Here is a 19,419-nt window from a genome sequence, read left to right on the forward strand (position 1 = left end):
GCCGACTGGGGCTTCGCACCCTGAGCTATACCAGCCCGCATGGTCCATGGTATGGAGGGGCTTCGGGGGGGAGGGGCGGCCAAGCCTTCCCCTCCCCCCCGGAGCCCTTGTCCAATCCATGGACAAGGGGCTCTTCCCCACCTCCGGTGCCCCAGGAGGAGGTGGGGGCGACGACTCCCTGGGGGGGGGGTTCATGGTGGCATCTGGGAGTCCCCTTTAAGAAGGGGACCCCCAGATGCCCACCGCCCTCCCAGGAGAAATGAGTATAGGGCTACTTTGTACCCCTTACCCATTTCCACAAAGGGTTAAATTAAATAAAAACACAACGAGAAAAGTCCTTTAATGTTCTAAATTAACCAGAAATACTTACCTGTACCTTTAAAGAGAACCCGAGGTGGGTTTGAAGAATATTATCTGCATACAGAGGCTGGATCTGCCTATACAGCCCAGCCTCTGTTGCTATCCCAAACCCCCCTAAGGTCCCCCTGCACTCTGCAATCCCTCATAAATCACAGCCACGCTGCTGACAATCAGCTTGTCAGAGCTGGCTGTGTTTATCTCTATAGTGTCAGTCTGCTGCTCTCCCCGCCTCCTGCAGAACTCCAGTCCCTGCCTGCATCCCTTCCCTCCCTGCTGATTGGAGGGAAGGGACGGGGGCAGGGACCGGAGCTATGCAGGAGGCGGGGGAGCAGCTGAGACTGACACTACAGATGTAAACACAGCATGGCTGTGATTTATGAGGGATTGCAGAGTGCAGGGAGACCTTAGTGGGGTTTGGGATAGCAACAGAGGCTGGACTGTATAGGCAGATCCAGCCTCTGTATGCAGATAACATTCTTTAAACACACCTCGGGTTCTCTTTAAGAAAAAAATCCCACGTCAATTAGGTCCCACGACAGTATCCTCTGTCTTGCGACCTTCTGTTACATCTTGATTGAAGATCTCTGCCGCCCCGACGCCACACACGCCGCCTCCGCCGCACTGCTCTTAGCTATACTTAGTATAGCTAAGAGCAAAAAGCATCTTTAAATTTTAGCTCCAATGGTCCCCATTGGTTCCTTAACAGACCAATGGGGATCAGGAGGATCCCCATTGGTCGATAAGGAACCAATGGGGAGCCTTGGAGCCAAAATTTAAAGATGCTTTTTGTTCTCAGCTATACTTAGTATAGCTGAGAGTTGCGTCTATGCATCTATATAGACGCATTAGCGCTAGCTGCCGCTGCCCTCCCTGCCTCCCCCCACCTGTCACCCTCACCCAAGCTGGCACCCATGGGTGCATTGGGTGCCAGCATGGGTGAGGGTGACAGGTGGGGGGGGGGCAGGGAGGGCAGCGGCAGCTAGCGCTAATGCGTCTATATAGACGCAACTCTCAGCTATACTTAGTAGCAGTGCACACTAAGTATAGCTGAGAACAAAAAGCATCTTTAAATTTTGGCTCCAAGGCTCCCCATTGGTTCCTTATCGACCAATGGGGATCCTCCTGATCCCCATTGGTCTGTTAAGGAACCAATGGGGACCATTGGAGCTAAAATTTAAAGATGCTTTTTGCTCTTAGCTATACTAAGTATAGCTAAGAGCAGTGCGGCGGAGGCGGCGTGTGTGGCGTCGGGGCGGCAGAGATCTTCAATCAAGATGTAACAGAAGGTCGCAAGATGGAGGATACTGTCGTGGGACCTAATTGACGTGGGATTTTTTTCTTAAAGGTACAGGTAAGTATTTCTGGTTAATTTAGAACATTAAAGGACTTTTCTCGTTGTTGTGTTTTTATTTCATTTAACCCTTTGTGGAAATGGGTAAGGGGTACAAAGTAGCCCTATACTCATTTCTCCTGGGAGGGGGGTGGGCATCTGGGGGTCCCCTTCTTAAAGGGAAAAATCAATTAACCCTTCGCACACTCACATGCAAATGTTCAAACAAATGCATTCACAGATTTACTCATCAGAGTTAGGACACCTATGTTTACCTGGGTACTTCTATGCAGTATAAGTGACTAAGCATAAGAATGCATTCTTCTGTGAACTAAAACCCTGGCTTTTAATTTAGCTGTAGGGCTAACAGTTGTGCCTGGATGAGTAAATCTGTGAATGCATTTGTTTGAACATTTGCATGTGAGTGTGCGAAGGGTTAATTGATTTTTGCTGTTTCTAGCCACACCCCCTTCAGCACCTCCCTTTCCCTAATAATTTATTTAATGTCCTAACTAGAGGCGATGTGCCTGGATATATGTATGTTTACCCGTCTTAAAGGGGACTCCCAGATGCCCCAGGGAGTCGTCGCCCCCACCTCCTCCTGGGGCACCGGAGGTGGGGAAGAGCCCCTTGTCCATGGATTGGACAAGGGCTCCGGGGGGGAGGGGAAGGCTTGGCCGCCCCTCCCCCCCGAAGCCCCCCCATACCATGGACCATGCGGGCTGATATAGCTCAGGGTGCGAAGCCCCAGTCGGCCGGGGCTCCGCATTCTGGCTATCCCAGCCTGCATGGGAGACAAGGGGTTACAGAGGCTCGAGAGGGGGGACCCCACGTCATTTTTTTCAAAAAATTTCCCACACTCTGAACATAACCCACAAATTTTAATTTAAAAAAAAAATATACAATTTTTCAATTTTTTTTAAATATTGTTTCCCAGTATCTTTTTAACATATCCTGCAAATTTGGTGTTGCTAGGATTTAAGGGGACTTTGCTATTAACTGCTAAAGTCGGCGGAAAAAGTTTCCACGGAAATGTCAGTACGCGATTTAAATAGATACATTTCCTCTTTGAAGATTTAAAATCGATTTTCTCAAAAACTATAAGGTCTTTTTGAACAATTTTTTTTCTTCGTGTTCCCACTATTCTTCTTAACATTCCCTACACATTTCGGGTTTCTGGCATTTAAAGGGGCTTTGCTATTAACCGCTAAAGTCGGCGGGCGTTTAATTTTCCCACGGTCAGAAGAAGAATATTCAAAATCGATTTTCTCAAAAACTATAAGGTCTTTTTGAAAAAAAAAATTTCCTCTTGTTCACAATTTTCTTCTTAACATTCCCTGCAAATTTGGTGTTTTTAGCTTTTAAGGGGGCTTTGCTATTAAACATTAAAGCCGGCGGGCAGATATTTTCCAAACGGCAGCAAAGCAAGGGTTAAAACGATAAATATCGTTCAGGCAGGACAAAAAAAAAAGTTTTAAAACAATAAATTTCGTTCAAAAGGTCTGCACTATTTTAACCTTTAAAACGATAAATATCGTTTTAAACATATATCGGGCAGAAGGGGGCGCCATTTTTTTGCCGGCGCCATTTTTAACTAGACGCCTGTACAACAGACCTGGGGTACCTAGTGGTTAATTTCCCACAGGCTCTGTCGGTGGTGGTAGGAGTGTAACCCACCTTTGTGAGTATATTTTAATACTTCATTTACATTTAACATTACCAACGATACTGCACCATTGGGCTCCTGGTCTCTCTCAGGCCCCATTCACACCTAAAAACTAAAAAAACGCAAATGCAAGCGCTTTGCATTTTTCTGTGCTGTTTTTCTTTTTCCCCTCCCAGCGCTCCACTGTGAGCTGCGCTTTTGTAAAAAGCACTTTTCTAAGCGCTTTTTCAGAGCGGTTTTGTAATTCACTCCCTGATGCAAGTCAGGAAGTGAACTCTTTGACCCGGAAAATAATAAATACAATGTATTTATTCTTAAAAACGTGAATGCAATCTCTGCACAAAGCAATTTTGTTAGCATTTAGCTCTCTTCCTATACCTTTCATTATACGAAAAACGCCCCAAAAATGGTACAGGCACCGCTTGGCTAAACGCACAGTGGACGAAATACACTGATATGAACCTTCTCATAGAGATTCATTGCACAATCGTTTTGTGGGCGATTTTAAAAATTGCCTGCGCTTGAAAAAACGGCGGAAAAGACCTCTAGTGTGAATGGGCCCTTATTGCTAAACTTTGGCGGTTGAAGCTTCAACCAAAAGGACTCACCAAAATAAATCTTCAGTGAAACAAAACTCAGAGAGCACTGCATAAGTAGTGTAATGCTGGGGGGTCATACTTTGAGCTGGATAATGCAACTGCAGCTCTGGACTTCTGATAAGACGCAATGGCAGCGCAGTGCGATGTTGCGCTGCTCTTGCAGTAGCAAACATTCAGACAGATACAAGACAGACTGGAGTGAGGTAGCCAATAGCAACCACAGCAATGGCTACCTCGCAAGGACAGAACTAGGAGGACAGAGGCTGACAGAATGAATGCTTGCTAATCTAGTCACTGCCTCAGTGACAGCAAGCATTCACAAAGACAAGAGTGAGGTAACCAATAGCAACCGCAGCAATGGCTACCTCGCAAGGACATGACTATGCTAGCTAAGCACGGGTGATCACGCTAAGCGCAACCTACTGAAATGTGCTAAAAACTGACTAGCTGAACACAGGATATCAACAGTCCGAGTACATATATATCAGTGGCACTGATATATCACCGTAACACGAATACAAGGAAAATAACAAACGCTGACTAGAATATGTATATATTGGCGATGAACCAATATATTACATAAGCAAGAAGACTAGCTAGATCTGGACTGGAGCAATACAGCGAACTAACTAGGCAATACAAACAATACAAATTCTCTGCAATATATATATATATATATATATATATATATATATATATATATATATATATATATATATCTCCCCGTGGGAAATATATAATCGTAGCTCCACAAGATAACTGAACTAGAAAGTAACAAGATAAGGAATATTATACACAGTATCACAGGACCCAGTAACAGCTTAGACAGAGCTGAAACTATTACGGGTGAGGTCTAAAAGGGGAGGCAGACCTTTATGCTGGCATCAGCCAATGGATGCAAGCATGCAAATCTCCACACAGCCGAATGGCAATCCTTCAATCCTGAGCCGGCTTGATTACCATTTGCTAGCTGAAAGACTATGATAACAAATGCATGCAGTACTATGCAAGAACATGCATGCAGATAATCCAGGGCTATCTGGCTGCAGCTCAGCTCAGCTATAGTAAGCCATCGGTGGAATGATGACAGCATTCTGAGCTGCCCAGAACTGCAGAGCAACTGCAAATGACAATGTGACTCATTGCAAATGCACAACTGAATGCAGGCTGGCAAGCCAGAACTGTCAGTTTGCGGCTCCACCGCAATGGACAGAAAACGCCACAGGAGGAATCCTTACAGTACCCCCCTCCTTTAAAGGCGGCTTCCAGACGCCTATAGAAACTGGCACAATTCTCCTGAACCACCCAAACCAAAAAAACAGATGCGGAAAATCCAGCAAACTGATCTGACTGATAACTCATGAAGGTCGAGACAGCTCGACAAGACCAAATTCCAGAATCAGTCTCACCAAGACTGGACCAATCGGAACCAGAACCTACAGAACCATGCCCATCAGTACTACAAGCCCCAGTGTGATACCCATCAGAAACGTGATTTCCAGGAAAAAGCCCCCTGAAACTCTCTGAGTGATACCCACCATCTTCCATGGACTGTCCAAAAATGCCAAACCTTTTGCAATGCCCACCGGAACTGTCCTTACCAACACAATACCCACTGTTGGACCAGTCCAAGGCACCAGGACAAGTTTCCTCAGAAATCTCCCAGAACACTTTGAAGCTCCATAGAGATCCCAAGAGGTTAGAACGCCCTATAGGCTCACATGGAGAGCTATCAAGAACCCCTATGGAACCTAGGGCAATTCCAGAGTCAGGGTTGCAAGGACAAACATCAAGATCAGGGCTTTCAGAGACCAGATCCATCTCTGGGCATGCAGGCAGACTGGCAATATCAGAACGTGTCTCCACTAAGGAAGCATCTGAGTATGCTGACACATTAGACACACTTGGGCATTCTGGCACACAGAGCACATCTGGGCACACTGGTACAAAAGAAACTCCTGGGCATGTCAAGGAACTGCGGACCTCAGAGTCAGTCATGATAGGACTGAAACCAGGACTGGGCAGAAAATCATCATGACTAGACTTCACAGCTACTGGACTCTCACTAAAGAATGCAGAACCAGACTTAGATGTAACTGATTCTAGCAAGGTTATTAACAAATCATGTTCAGGGGCATCAACAGGACAGGACAAATCTTCTGATGTATGCACCGAACTAGATAGGGGTTCCACAACTTCCTCTGGACTGGACAGCAACTCATCTAGTACACTGGATTGGAGCTCCAAAAGAGCTGCAAAACAAGTCAGTATTGCAGCAACCCCCACTGAACTGGGCAAAACTGAGGAACTCACTGGACAGGAAGGGGACTCTGGAACCTCTGCCACACCGGCCAGAGAACCAGAATTTTCCAAGATACAAGGCAGGGTTTAAGGAACACTCACTAAACCAGACTGAAATTCTGAGACTTCTATTATTTTTACCAGAGAGTCAGACCTATCCATGTTACAGGGCAAGACTTCTGAAACATTCAGAGGACAGGGCTGGAGTTCCCCGGCTGCTACAACATCAGACAGGGACTCCACAACCTTAGTAATATCAGACTGTGTACAGGGCAACGTATCCAAAATACCCTCTGACGAGGACAATGCTTCATTGGACAAAGATTCATCAAGATTATTTAGTGTGGACTGTAATTCTAAGACAGCTGCTAAACAGGTGAATATTACTGCAACACCCACTGAGGTAAGCTGAGCCTCTGAGTCCTCTGCTAGAGATATTGAAGCATCCAAAGTACTGGGTGAAGCATAAGACTCTGCTATCTCAGCTTCACTGGACAGGATCACTGAACAGTCCATGTTGCAGGGCAAAACCATGGAAACACCTGCTGGACAGCATAATGATTCTCTAACCTGAGCTTCATTGGACAGAACTACTGTGTAATTCATGGTACAGGGCGAATTTACTGAAACATTTTCTAGACAAGGCAATGATTCTGTGATTTCAGGTTCACACAACAGATGCCCTGAACCATTCACAGAGCCAGAGCGAGGTGGTGAAGCAGAAAGATCAGGACACAATGTTTGCGCATCTGAACCACCGTTCAACTGTAAAATTGGAAAAATTCAGATGCTGGGGTTCTAAGGTTACTTAAAGAGAATCTGTATTGTTAAAATCACACAAAAGTAAACATACCAGTGCGTTAGGGGACATCTCCTATTACCCTCTGTCACAATTTTGCCGCTCCCCGCCGCATTAAAAGTGGTTAAAAACAGTTTTAAAAAGTTTGTTTATAAACAAACAAAATGGCCACCAAAACAGAAAGTAGGTTGATGTACAGTATGTCCACACATAGAAAATACATCCATACACAAGCAGGCTGTATACAGCCTTCCTTTTGAATCTCAAGAGATCATTTGTGTGTTTATTTCCCCCTGCATCTCTCATGCACTGAAGTTTCAGGCTGCTCTTTTCTTCCTGCAAACAGCTTTGCCCTTGTCTGTAATTCCTCACTATGTGAAAGCCCAGCCAGCTCAGAGGACGATTTATCCAGCTTGTAAAAGATAAGAGAGAAGCTGCTCTAATCTAAATAACACACAGGCAGTGTGCATAGAGAGGCCTGGAAGGGGGAGTTCATAGCAGAACCACAACACTGAAGAACTTGGCAGCCTTCCAGACACAGGCTGACAAGTCTGACAAGAGAGAGATAAGTTGATTTATTACAGAGACTGTGATAGTACAAAGTGCTGCAGTAAGCCGGAACACATTAGAATAGCTTTTGGAACTTGTAGGATGATAAAAAAACGGGATGCAATTTTTGTTACGGAGTCTCTTTAACATGATTGCTGAGACTCAGGAACTGATGCAGTTCATCTATTGGTGTCTGCTGGATCATATGGCTTTCAGGATGCAGAAAACAAATCAGTAGGAATTTGTTTGTTAAATTAATCGCAAAACATTTGCGAAAAAATACAAATTCCAGGGGGTCATAAAAAACCTCCTCGTGTTCCTCAGCAACTTCCTCAGCCCAGGTTCTCATCTGGCTATCAAGCAGGTATAAGACAATTAACCTGGACTGCTGAAATGTTATAGCTGATCTGAAAAAATAACATGAATTCAAAATTTTTGCAATTCTGCAAGAAAGTCGTAAAATACTTCTTGCCTCCATTATAACGAGTTAAAGAAGCAAGAAGTTTTAAATCCGGTACAACACTTTACTGCTTCTACTTAAAGAAGCAAGACGTACATCTGGAGCAAGGCTAGCAGGTGATGCCGTTGCTAGGGGCAACGGAGATACAGAATTGACATTGGTTACTGAGTGTTGCTCACACTGACTCTCAGAGCAATCATTCAAGAGCTCATTCCATATATCAATTAACGGAATCACAAAGTCATGCACACACAGATTCATTTCAATCAAAGAAAAAGCAGACTCAATGCATGCATGCATGCAAAGTTTTATTACTCTTAACAGTGTAAAATTCATAGAAATATTCTCGATTATTCTCCAATTCATAAATCAAAGCTTAAATTTCCCATTTTTCAAACGGAGGATCCCATTCATTCTTGTCAGGAACTAAACAATTATTCTGGGCATGATTTACAGTTGGACCAGTCTGCAGGAAGCTAGCTGGAGTGGACTTGGCTTGGTTTACTCCTGACAGAGAATCAAATTGACAAACTGGATCATTACTAGTAACCTGATGCATGGTTGCTAAGGGCGATAACAAAACAGAATGAGCATTTTTCTTTACAGAAGGTAATGGCTTAGGGATTCTCAGCATCACAGGATCAAAAATGGAATGTCTTAAATTAGTGCGACTATACAATACAATACAATAACATTTCTATAGCGCTTTTCTCCCATAGGATTCAAAGCGCTTAGGCTCTCTCAGATTCAGTAATTGGTAGTAGGATGAAGTATTCAATTTCACACAACAAAAGTTATATTTCTCCAAATGCCAAACTGAACAGGTGGGTTTTCAGTCTGGATTTAAACACGTCCAGGGATGGAGCTGTCCTGATCTGTTGAGGTAAGGAGTTCCAAAACGTAGAGGCAGCATGACAGAAGGCTCTGGGACCAAAAGTTTTCAAGTGGAGTCAGGGTATGTATAGATTATTAGAACCTGTGGATCTGTGGATCTGAGAATGCGGGGATTTTCTAGGGCCACATGAAGTCACGTCAGCACGACCTCGAATAGACCTGTCGGGTGGCCTGCCTCTGGGTCTGCCTGTTTTGTCCATATCGGAGGGGGATGAAGGGAAAGGTATGCACTGACTTGACTAATACAATGTACAGTCACATAGGTGCAGCGAAAGGTAGCAGTGACTGGTATTACAATACAATGTGCAGCTGTCACACAGGTGCAGTTAACAGGTATGCATGGACTGGTATACTAAACAGCGTGCGGTCACACAGGTGCAATGAACAGGTATGCAGGGATTGGTATTACAAATGTGCAGCTTTCACACACAGCTACCGTGAACAGGTGCAGTGACTGGTGGTATATTACACTGCTTGCGCTCACGTAAGTACACTGAACAGATTACAGGTATGCACTGCAGTGATTGGTATTACAAATGTGCAGCTGCCTGTCACACACACACACACACACACATGTACCGTGAACAGGTGCAATGACTGGTGGTATTAGCAATGCGTGCGCTCACGTAGGTATGGGTAGGTAGGTGCACTGAACAGTGAACAGGTGAAGTGATTGGGATTACAAATTTGCAGCTGCCTGTCACACACACACAGGTACCGTGAACAGGTGCAATGACTGGTGGTATTAACTATGCGTGCACTCACGTAGGTATAGGTAGGTAGGTGCACTGAACAGTGAACAGGTGCAGTGATTGGAATTACAAATGTGCAGCTGCCTGTCACACACACAGGTAGTCACTGAATGTGCTTGGGCCAGCAGTGGCACAGTAGGAATTACCAAGGCTGTATATGCAACACAAGTGTCTGTTGGACACACACACAAAAAAAAAATAGATCACTGTAGCGGTTACCCATAGCAACAGGGGTAAGACAGTTCATAGAAGAGACAGCAGGCTTCCAATATTGTAAAAGTCAGGCTCCTGCCTGGTTTATTTATGAAAATTAAATAGTTGCCAGTGAGTACAAAACAGTTCATCAAACAAAACAAAACCTAGCTCGGCTGAGCAACTACCTGTCTCACTCCAGTCCCTGACTGACTATACATAGACAGGATTGTAGCAAAACATACCAACAACATGGCAACTTACATTGTACATGCAGAGTTTAGCCTTTCTCCCATGTGAGAGCTCTGTTCCCTCCAGAGTACAGGAACCAAGTGAGCTCCTTCCTGGTCAGACTAGCTGACCTTTATTCAGCACCTGTGCTCCACCCTGCACAAGTGTAATACCTGGACTGGGCCAGGTGGCCAGGGAACCCCCCCACACTTCCCTGGCCAGCTCCAGGACCCTTAACCGGCTTTTGAAAAAGCCAAATTAGCACACACAGTTTTTTTTTTTTTTTTTCCTGGAGCTTTATTTGACCAAGCACCTTAAACGAGGTGCTATATACACACCATCCATAACCTTTCTTATAAGAGCCTGTGACACCCTGTCACATATCTCCCCCCTCTGTTCGAACCCATGGGGTCGGACACTGGTTGCCACCATACAGTGTGTCCTAGACAGGGCATCTGCGTTGCCCTGCAAATTCCCTGCACGATGTTCAATGGTGAAACTAAAATTCTGAAGGGACAGAAACCATCTGGTAACCCTAGCATTTCTCTCTTTTGCCTGGGACATCCAGGTCAGGGGTGAGTGATCAGTGATGAGCCTGAATTGGCGTCCGAGCAGATAGTATCATAGAGACTCCAATGCCCATTTAATCGCTAAACATTCTCACTCTACTATAATTTTTTTCAGCAGGAGACAGCTTTCGGCTCAAATAGACCACTGGGTGCTCCTCACCCATGACCAACTGTGACAGGACCGCCCCCAACCACACACTTGAAGCATCAGTTTGCACTATGAACTGCCTTTCAAAATTTGGGGCAATTAATACCGGTTGATGACACAGAGCTAATTTCAGCTCTTGAAATGCTCTGTCTGCTTCAGGATTCCACCTCACCATTACTGACTCTTTTCCTTTCGTTAGATCCGTCAAAGGAGCTGCTGCAGTGGCAAAATTTGGGATGAACTTCCGATAGTACCCTATCATGCTGAGAAAAGTCCTCACCTGCTTCTTTGTTGTGGGCCGAGGCCAATCTTTGATAGCTTCAATTTTGTTTAGCTGTGGCTTTATGAGACCCCGCCCAATTATGTGACCAAGGTAACGGGTCTCCTCTAGTCCTATTGTGCATTTCTTTGAATTGGCAGTTAAACCCGCCTGTCTTATGGAATTTATCACTGCCTGGAGCTTAGGGAGATGACTTTCCCAATCCATGCTAAACACCACCACATCATCTAGATATGCCGCCGCAAAATGCTGATGCGGACGTAATATCTCATCCATCATGCGTTGAAAGGTTGCAGGGGCTCCCTGCAATCCAAAAGGCATGCGTATATATTGGAACAAGCCATAAGGGGTGGAAAATGCTGTTTTCTCTTTAGCTCTATCTGTTAAAGGCACCTGCCAGTAACCTCTAGTGAGATCTAGCATTGTAATGTATCGGGCGGGGCCTAGTCTCTCAGTCAGCTCATCAATTCTCGGCATGGGATAAGCATCGAATTTTGACACTGCATTTAATTTACGGAAATCATTACAAAACCTTAGGGACCCATCTGGTTTTGGAACTAAGACAATGGGGCTACTCCACTCACTTGTAGACCTCTCAATGACCCCTAATTCTAGCATTTTTTCAATTTCTTTTTCGACAGCCTGTCTGCGGGCTTCTGGAATTCTATAGGGCTTTAGGCGAACCCGAACCTTGGCATCAGTAACAATGTCATGTTTAATGACGGAGGTACAACCTGGTAATTCTGAAAACACATCCGCATTCCTTTGCAGAAATTCCCTGACCTCCTGCCTTTGGATGGTGGACAGGGAGTCCGCAACTTTTACCTCTCGGATCCCCTCCTGGCTTGTGGAAGGCAACTGCAGAGTGGCTAACATAACCTCTCTATCTTTCCAAGGCTTTATCAGGTTAACGTGGTAAATTTGTTCCTTCATTCTTTTATCTGGCTGATAAACCTTGTAAGTTACCTCACTCACTTTCTCGCAAATTTCATAGGGCCCCTGCCATTTTGCTAAGAACTTGCTTTCTACCGTGGGGATCAACACCAACACCCGATCCCCAGGGTTGATCGACCTAACTTTAGCTGAGCGGTTGTAAACCCGACTTTGGGCTTCTTGTGCCCGCTGCATGTGTTCCCGGACCAATGGCATAACAGCAGAGATCCTGTCTTGCATAGTTGACACATGTTCAATTATGCTCCTATGGGGAGTGGATTCTTGTTCCCATGACTCTTTGGCAATGTCAAGAAGTCCCCGTGGACGTCTCCTGTATACTAGTTCGAATGGGGAAAACCCGGTAGAGGACTGGGGAACTTCTCTGACTGCAAACATGAGATATGGCAAAAGACAGTCCCAGTCTCTCCCATCCTTATCCACCACTTTCTTTAACATCCCTTTTAGGGTCTTGTTAAATCGCTCCACCAGCCCATCAGTGTGTGGATGGTAGACCGATGTGCGAAGCTGCTTTATTCCCAGAAGTCGACACAACTCCTTCATGATTTTTGACATAAAGGGTGTGCCCTGATCGGTTAGGATCTCCTTTGGTATACCAGTGCGAGAGAACACATGCATCAACTCTTTTGCAATGGTCTTGGAGGCCATGTTTCTTAACGGTATTGCCTCAGGGTAGCGTGTAGCATAATCGAGGATCACAAGAATGTATTGATGACCCCTGGCTGACTTAACTAGGGGTCCAACCAGATCCATTGCCATCCGCTCAAAAGGTATGTCAATGATAGGCAAGGGAACTAGAGGGCCTCGGAAGTGAGCCAGAGGGGCTGAGAATTGGCATTCCGGGCAAGATTCACAATATCTCTTAATTTCTGCAAAGACACCTGGCCAATAAAACCTCTGTAAGACCCGTTGTTGAGTTTTCTCAGCCCCGAGGTGACCTCCCATGTAGAGATGAGCGTAATGACGTAATTACGATTTCGCAAAATTTCGCGTAATTAGTGTAATTACGATTATGGCCGTAAGTACATAATCGTAATGAAGAAGGATTTCGCGAAATTTCGCATAAGCGTAATTTTTTGCGTAATTTTCGCATTACTGTGGGTATTACGAAATTAATGCGTATGGCCATGCTCCCAAGCGGAAAAGTTGACGCATGGATCAATGTTAGGTAGCCGCCGACTTTAAGGGTTGATAGCAAAGCCCCCTTAAATGCTAAGAGCCTCAAATTTGGAGAATATATTAAGGAGATCAGGAGGAATAAGAGGAAATTTTTTTTTTTCAAAAAGACCTTATAGTTTTTGAGAAAATCGATGTTAAAATTTCAAAGTAAAAATGTATACAGTTAAAAACCCGCCGACTTTAACGGTTAATAGCAAAGCCTGCTTAAAGTTTAGGAACACCAAATTCCTAGGGTATATTAAGGGGATCAGTGAGAATAAGAGGAAAACATTTTTTTTCAAAAAGACCTTATAGTTTTTGAGAAAATCGATTTTTAAGTTTCAAGGGCAAAAATGTCTTTTAAATGTCAGGTTTTTTTGCACAGATAACAATAGTGTATTATTTTCATAGATTCCCCCAAGTGGGAAGAGTTTTACTTACTTCGTTCTGAGTGTGGGAAATATAAAAAAAAAAACGACGTGGGGTCCCCCCTCCCAGACCTCTTTAACCCCTTGTCCCCTATGCAGGCTGGGATAGCCAGAATGCGGAGCACCGGCCGCGTGGGGCTCCGCACCCTGACTATACCAGCCCGCATGGTCCATGGATTGGGGGGTCTCGGAAGGGGAGGGGCAGCCAAGCTTTCCCCTCCCCCTCCGAGCCCTTGTCCAATCCAAGGACAAGGGGCTCTTCTCCACCTCCGATGGGCGGTGGAGGTGGAGGCCGCGATTTCCTGGGGGGGGGGGGGGGGGGTTAATGGTGGAATCTGGGAGTCCCCTTTAAAAAGGGGTCCCCCAGATGCCCACCCCCCCTCCCAGGAAAAATGAGTATAGAGGTACTTGTACCCCTTACCCATTTCCTTTAAGAGTTAAAAGTAAATAAACACACAAACACTTAGAAAAAGTGTTTTAATTGAACGAAAAACATAACCACGAAAAAAGTCCTTTAATATTCTTAATTAACCAATAATACTTACCTGTCCCTTTAAATAAATGATCCCTCGCAATATCCTCGGAAATGTTCTATCAGTTACAATGTAACAAAGTTATTACAATGTAACAACTTTGTTACATTGTAACTACGCCGCACCCGACGTCACTCGCCGCTCAGCCGCCGCATACGCGTCTCAAAACAGTTCGGCTGAGCAACTACCTGTCTCACTCCAGTCCCTGACTGACTATACATAGACAGGATTGTAGCAAAACATACCAACAACATGGCAACTTACATTGTACATGCAGAGTTTAGCCTTTCTCCCATGTGAGAGCTCTGTTCCCTCCAGAGTACAGGAACCAAGTGAGCTCCTTCCTGGTCAGACTGGCTGACCTTTATTCAGCACCTGTGCTCCACCCTGCACAGGTGTAATACCTGGACTGGGCCAGGTGGCCAGGGAACCCACCCACACTTCCCTGGCCAGCTCCAGGATCCTTAACCGGCTTTTGAAAAAGCCAAATTAGCACACACAGTTTTTTTTTTTTCCTGGGGCTTTATTTGACCAAGCACCTTAAACGAGGTGCTATATACACACCATCCATAACCTTTCCTATAAGAGCCTGTGACACCCTGTCACATCACAAGAACAAGATTAGCTCTCAAAAGAGCTGTTGAGGTGTGCTTTTTTAGCAATAAGAATCAGCAAGGAGCAAGCTAACAAACCTACAAGAGCTTAACTAAGCTTTCCTTATAGCTCTCTCTGCAGCAGCAGCTCTCTCTTCTTTAATTACTGCAGGCACACGAGTGAGTCCAATGCCTGACGCTGCCTGCCTTTTATAAATGGGGGGGGGGGGTGGGGCTCCAGGAGTGAGTGTAGCCTGATTGGCTACAATGTGCCTGCTGACTGTGATGTAGAGGGTCAAAGTTGACCCTAATGATGCATTATGGGGGCGAATAGAACTACAGAAAAGTTTGCGGTTCTCAGCGATCGCGAACCCCGGAAGTTCGCCGGTTCCCGTTCGCTGGCGAACCGTTCGGGCCATCTCTACTTGTCTCAAAAGCCATAGGAAGTACTAGCTGTGTATATAATATGAAGCCACTTCATATTTGCTCTCTTTACAGCTAAACCATAACTCTCATCCCTATAAAAAGTATACCGCTTAAACAGAGTCTGAAAATGAAAAAAAAAACAACAACAAATACTTACCTAAGGAGAGGGAAGGCTCTGGGTCCTATAGAGCCTTCCCGTTCCTCTCCTTGTCTTGTTGCTCCTGTGCTGGCTCCCCATTAGCAGTCTCCGACCGTTCGGTCAGAGACTGCTCTCTTCTGCTATGGGTGGGCTTCGGAAGTCTTCGGGAGCACTTGGGCTCCCGTAGATGGGCCGCTCTCCATCCAGCTCGAGGGGATGAGGAGAGGAGAGGAACAAGAAGGCTCTGTAGTACCCAGAGCCTTCCCCTCATTAGTTAAGTATCTTTTTTTTAGTTTTCGCTATTTTCACGATCGAAATTGCCGCGGCCGTGACTTCGATCGCGAAAATAGAGAAAACTAAAAGGCGTAGGGTGACGATTTAGGGGTCGTCAGAAAGAGGAGAAAGAGAACTTTAAAATGATATCCATCTTTCCATAGTTATATTGTATTACACAGGGCGACTTTTTCTCAAAGTCGGCAGCTCCATTCAGCAGAAAAAGCTCTTTTTCTCCTCTTTCTGGTGACACCTACGCCCTACGCCTTTTAGTTTTCTCAATTTTCGCGATCAAAGTCGCGGTTGCGGCAATTTCGATCGCGAAAATAGTGAAAACTAAAAGGCGTAGGGTGGTGGTTTATATATCATTGGAAAGAGGAGAAAGATAGCTTTAAAATGATATGCATCTTTCCATAGTTTCTGTACTGCTCGGAGTCCCTTTAAGGCTTCAGATCATCTAACTCCAGGCATCATGCCCGTCAGGTGGACATTTTGTATGCCTGGGTAAAATACAAACACTGGTTAGAAATATTAGGTTGCTATTTTAATATTTCATGCAAGTAAAATTGTCTGACATCAAAATGTTGCAGTCATGAATATGCTACTGTATCATTGTATGCGGGCAATGAGCGATGCACAAAATATGGACGAATAATACATTCATGCCCAACTTTACCCCTCGAGTGTACGGGACGGTCACCTCGGAGCAAGGTGGCAGGACTCCTATTTCCGCCTCTGAGGCAACATCTTCAAAAAGGACAGGCCTGGCAGCCATCTGTAGTCTCCCAATTTTCATCAAACAAACAACATCTAAAGGAGCCCATGGAGAAGTGGATCCGAGGAGAACTTTTACACATTGCATAATTGTGTTCCTTTCCTATTGTTTATAGGGCATTCCTCAAGCCAAATACTTTTCTGTTTTTGTTTTAATACTCTAATTCCCTATAAACTAAATAAGCCACGCCCACAGGTTCAGAGAGCCTTGGCAGTAGCAAGGGCTCATGGGAGCTCAGTCTGGGCAGGAGGAGGGGGAGGTGTTACTAGCCATTGATTTCAGAGGCAGAGGGGAGGAAGGAGGAGGAGAGGGGATTAGGCTGATGGTTCAAGATACAGATAAGCCTGCCTCTAGGTAATGTTTACAAACAACATTGCTGCTGTCATTGTATCACAGGAATAAATAATCATATTCTATTAAAACTGTTTACAGCTAGCTTTGCTGTGTAAACCATCTAAACTTTAGATAAGATATATAGACAAGTTACTTGTTATAGTTAGTTTTTCATCTCGGATCCGCTTTACATTCATTTTGCATTTCCACAAACTGAACTCAGACTTCTTACAAATTTTCAAGTATTCATTACTTCATTTTTCCCTTTTGAGTTAAATACTGTGGCTACTGTTTTCATAATTGTTAATAATTTTTCTGTAGACAATAATTATATTGCGTGTTTTTATTAAAACAACAAAAAGTCATTTATACCTGGCTTAAGTACTAAAGAACAAAACTTACCTCTCTGGAGAAATGCTAAACAGAAAACTGTATTGTTACAGTATGAATAGATCGTGTTAACCCTTTATTTCTTAGCTCAGATTAGATAGCGGGTTCCTCTTTCCTGAATAAAAGAAGTGGTGGCAGATGTTTTACAGTAAAATTGTGCGCAGTAGATGGTGTTTCACACGTTCTTTCCTGGCCTGTCTGTTTGCCCAGTTCCAGGTACTGCAACACATTGATTGCATCAACGAAACCGGTTAGTCTGTGGGCTGAAGCAGATTGGGGGCCCTAAGCAGTCTAGCCAGTAGGGGGCATGTGACAGCAGGTTTCACAATGCTTCTGCCAATATAGTGTGTGTGTGTGTGTGTGTGTGTGTGTGTGTGTGTGTGTGTGTGTGTGTGTGTGTGTGTATTACTTCCCCCTGGCTTGCACTCTTATGCTCAAATGTGTACAAAAGGTTCCAGTGGATGGAGCAGGAGGACTCCCTGGTGATCAGTGGGTGGATCTGCAGGAATCCCTGGTGGTCAGTAAACAAACCAGGAGTAGGCAGTTAGGAGGAAACATAGTGTAAGGGCTGGGACTCACTACAAAAGCACTATTACTATCACAATCGGATTCGCTAGCGATGTGTGGTAGCACTTTGTAAGCAATTTTAGAAGCAATTTCCCTTAGAGATGGGCCGAACGGTTCGCCCGCGAACGGTTCCAGGCGAACTTTGGATGGTTCACGTTCGCCGGCGAAGGCGACCTTTTGCGGAAGTTCGGTTCGCCCCCATAATGCTCCATTAGGATCAACTTTGACCCTCTACATCATAGTCAGCAGGCACATTGTCTCCAATCAGACTACACCCACTCCTGGAGCCCCACCCCCCTTATAAAAGGCAAGGTTCTCCAGCCATTTTACTCACTCGTCTGCCTACAGTAATTACTGAAGGGACAGCTGCTGACAGACTCTGCTAGGGAAAGCTTAGTTAGGCTCTTGTAGGCTTGTTAGCTTGCTCTTGACTGATTGTTATTCCTTAAATAGCACCCTACAACAGCTCCCTCATTCCCTCAGGATCTTGTCTTCCAGGGATTTGTAGGATGTCAAAAGCACGGCCAGGAATCAAACCCAGATCAACTGCTTGGAGGGCAGCTATGCTCACCACTATACCACCAACACTACAGGCTGAAGTCAGCCTAGCTGGCTTGGGAAGGATGAAAAGCTAGGTGGCCATGCAACTATACCTGCTAACCTAAAGCTTACTTGTGTCTTACAACACATTGGCTTAAGACTTTACCAAATCCAATGCTCCAATATGGGGAAGCTTCTCTGTTTGCTGTTTTTTTTTTTTTCTTTTCTTTAAGTGTGGTGTCACAGTTCACTCATCTCTTCAACTACAAGAAAGGCCCAGGATTAGTCTTAGCTACCGTAATATCTATGTTACGGCAGGGCCCTTATTACACTTTCTCTTACAGGGCTATGGAAACCGTTTTGCCCATGTGATAAAGCGAGGTGCAAAAATGAAATCGTGCCTAGCAGAGGATGATTTGGATCCATCAAGCTCTGGATTATGGGCCCAGCACACTTCCACTGCGCCACTCTGCTTACATTTGTATACAATCTTCAAGTTTAAGAAGGGTAAATTAGTTGAAATAGTTACACTACAATCTATGTTACAGCAAGGCCTTAATGACACTTTCTCTTAAGGGGCTATGGAAAGTGTGGTGAGCATAGCTGCCCTCCAAGTAGTTGAGCTGGGTTCGATTCCTGGCCAATGTATGTGAGCGTGCTCACATCCTACAAATTCCTGGAAGACAAGATCCTACTCCTCCTCCGGAGGAGAAGGGAGGAGGGACTACACTTCCTGATAGATGTATACACATGCAAGATGTTGTAAAGCAGTTTAGGCCTGCAATTCAACATTCAATGTGATTTCTGACCTTAAAACAGTGGTTTGCGTCAAATCTAGATTTTTAATTGAGACTTTTGACATGTATCCCACTCAACCATGTCTCCGTCCAGGTATTAGACCGCTTGAAACATCTTTTCCATCATTTTTCTAGCCAGCATAATTTTTTCTAAATTTCCAAGTTTGCCTCTCCATTGAAGTCTATTGCTGTTCGTGAAAGTTCACGCGAACCAAACTTTCGCGGTGAGTTCGCAAACCTAAAATCGGAGGTTCGGCCCATCTCTAGCCGTAAGTACCCCAGAAGCGTTACTAGACCAGGGGCTATATGCAATTTACTTTTGTTCTGAGTTTTCTTCTTGGAGATAATTTTTCACCTTCTATTTAAAATAACTTTCCAGCACTTTT

The 19,419-nt window shown here is 44.8% G+C and overlaps 1 protein-coding gene across 3 annotated transcripts in view; it reads left to right on the plus strand.

Annotated features, from left to right (window-relative positions):
* The window catches only part of SHROOM4 (shroom family member 4), a 517,479-nt gene that overhangs the window by 317,782 nt on the left and 180,278 nt on the right, over nucleotides 1-19,419 (plus strand). The gene's annotated exons all lie outside the window — the stretch shown is intronic.

The sequence above is a fragment of the Hyperolius riggenbachi genome, chromosome 8 (assembly GCF_040937935.1).
Source record: "Hyperolius riggenbachi isolate aHypRig1 chromosome 8, aHypRig1.pri, whole genome shotgun sequence".
Taxonomy (NCBI): domain Eukaryota; kingdom Metazoa; phylum Chordata; class Amphibia; order Anura; family Hyperoliidae; genus Hyperolius; species Hyperolius riggenbachi.